The sequence below is a fragment of the Martes martes genome (assembly GCF_963455335.1).
Source record: "Martes martes genome assembly, chromosome: 2".
NCBI lineage: Eukaryota > Metazoa > Chordata > Mammalia > Carnivora > Mustelidae > Martes > Martes martes.
The window spans coordinates 89,976,677-89,979,459 of NC_137889.1; the positions used below are offsets into that span (position 1 = coordinate 89,976,677).

The 2,783-nt window shown below is 44.3% G+C and overlaps 1 protein-coding gene across 1 annotated transcript in view; it reads right to left on the reverse strand.

Annotated features, from left to right (window-relative positions):
- The window catches only part of ABCG2 (ATP binding cassette subfamily G member 2 (JR blood group)), a 166,263-nt gene extending 163,759 nt beyond the window's left edge, over window positions 1-2,504 (reverse strand). Inside the window, exon 1 of the mRNA XM_080797463.1 lies at window positions 2,276-2,504. The gene's annotated coding sequence lies outside the window, so the exon portion shown is untranslated. The remainder of the gene's footprint in view (window positions 1-2,275) is intronic.
- Window positions 2,505-2,783: the final 279 nt, after the last annotated feature.

The following is a 2,783-nucleotide window of genomic DNA, read 5'->3' on the forward strand; positions in this document are numbered from 1 at the left end:
AAGAACAGAGGGAGAAGCAACACCTGAACCGAAGGCAAACGCTTCGCTGACTGACCACCCACGCGCCCTCCCGGGTGATTTTAAAGCATGATAAAGTTTGAGTTGAGACCCGTTTGCTCTAAAACATTATTCCTGTGGAGTAAAGGCCTTAATGGAGGCAAAGCTTAAGATAAGCACAGAGCATTACTGACAAAGAAGTAGAAACAGAACTCTTTTTAGCGTACAAAATTTTCTAAGTCCGACATAAAAAGAAAGCAGACATAGTACAGAACACTATAGGATGTCAAAGGTCCTGAGAGGTGGAAGAAAGTACAAGATAAACCTGACCCTGGAGCCATCAGGCTACGGCTCAAATCCAGCACTCCCATAACCAGTTGTGTGCCTTGTAAGAAATGGCTTAACAGGCGTCTCAATTTCTTCACTCACAGGTTAGAATAATAAGCCCTTTGACCTGCTCCCTATGATGGTTGTGAAAATCATGTGGATAAGATATGTGGATGTACCAGCTGGGAAGGATAACATGGTGATGAAGTTTGTTTTCCTGCTGGAACTCCTTACCGCAGAATATATGCATCTTCCCTTCTACTCAGGAAGAGGATAGGATTTTGAGTCTTGCAGTGACTCAAGATTTCTCTTCAGTGTAGGTTGGAAGAGAGACATAGCTGGAATGAGAGGTTGCTCTGGGCTTGACCAGAGAGAACAGAGTGAAGTGGCCTCAGCTGAGAAAATGGCGCCAGAGCTTTGGCAGATGGTGGGAGGAATATCATTAATATATCCGAACTCATCTGTGGCTTTACAATTTCTCCCCCCAGAAAAGTTTAATTAAAACCTGTGACAGCTTCGGCCAATGTTCGATCCCGGACATTCTCACCGCCTAGCAGTTGCTATCGTGCGGGCTGTTTACAAAAACCTCTGTTCTGACTGGTCAAGGTTTGTGCCATACAGTTGTTAAATTTTTAAGTAACACCTCTGGTGATACCCCAATGACAGAAAGGATGTTATTCGAAGCTTATTTCAAACAGAAGCAATTCTTCTCCCTTAGGGATGGTTTAATGGGTTCCCACTGCACTTCACGAGGCTGGCACATTCCTTGGACCTTTGACCCCAGTGCCTACTCCCCGGACTTCATGACAAATAGTTTCGGCATATTCATTCATCACAACACAAATTATAATTTATTCTGTTTCAAGCGTATTTCTCCGGCTGAGGAAGCCATGAGCTACTATTCCGGAAGAACTCCCATGTGTCTGTGGGTCAGAATTCTATTTCTAAGCTGGGGTTTCTTTTATTCATTTCCCAAAGCTATGGCATCCCAGGCCACCACACTCTACTTTCCCCCTTTTTTCCCATTGCTATTTTCTCCCCTCAACTATGGACAGAATAGGTAGACTTCCTACCTATTCACTTTTCCCTCTTAGCTTGTCTCTTTTGGATTAAACTCGACTTTCAGATAAATGTGAATCATTTAAGAGAGGGAGCTACTACCAGGAGAGATTAAAGGCCTCTCATGAGAAAACAAAACATATTACTTATGTTCCTTACTTGAATTGACGTTCAACCTTGTAGTAGATTCATGTGCCTTACAATCTTTATACCTCAAAATGGTAAGTGGAAGACATCAGTTATTTTTCGAGCATGCATAATTTGTAATTGAAACCAAAATGATCAAAGTAACCGCTAGCTGTACCTATTGAGGTGTGATAGGACACTTAATCCCCTAAATTGTAAAAATTAAAAAAAGATTTCTGGCTCTGCCTTAAAGTGACCCACGCAATCTAAGGAGCAGCCCAACATTCTCTCTCACTTGGGGTGACTTGGCTTACCACATCTAGGAACTGTGGAACAGAAACCCCCAATTTTAGAGATAGTCCATTCAGCAGATACAACCAGGGTAAGGGTTGGGGACTGATTTTCTTTTCAGGTGCTCTTTGTAAATCACATACCTAGTTAAATACCTTCATTCCACCAGCATCCTCCCAATCCTTTTCCCCCCAAAGCAAAAAAAACCTAGAGGGCTGAAGCCCTTATTACTCAAGGCGTGGTTCATGGACCCACAGATCTGAGGCTGCCTGCAAGTCTGTCAGAAATACAGAGTCTCAGGCCCAAACCAGACCCACGGAATTTTGCTGCCTTTTAACTCAATGTCCGAGTGATTCATATTCACATTAAAGGATGAGAAGTACTGATTTAGGTGACACGTTTGTTAAAGAGCATTCCAAAAAGAACCAAGATTCTCTACTCCGAACACTTGAAAAAATAAAAGCAGACAACTCACTTCAGTTAGGATGTGCGATGCTGGATGGAAAGCAGCCCAACCTTCGTAGGGTGGCAGCGGTGATGTGGAGACTTCTACCCTGGTAGGTTTTCCTATAGAGACTTCAGCCCCAGATCCATGTCCCTTAAAGTTCCAGGAGCTTCCTCTTGCCAGCCCTCGGGGACAAGGGAAAGAACCAGGGAGAAAACATAACAGCCCCCCAGCAAGGTCCTGCAAGGACCAAAAAGACCAAGACTTTCCAAAGAAACTAGCCTTGAGGAAATGGCCGGGGCGGGGTGGGGGGCGGGGAAATGAACAGTTCTCATCTCTCCCTGATTTCCTTCCTTCTCCCCCAGGAGCCCGGCATTACCCACATTTCTTTCCTGACTACTGAGATTCAAAGCGACGACCTAAAGCCTCCAATCTGTCTGGGATCCTTTTCCGGCGTTCCTGGCAAGAAGATGGGAAAGAGAGAAAAGGCACGTGTCAGAGAGATATTTTTATCTTTCTCTTTGTGCAACAGAACCCT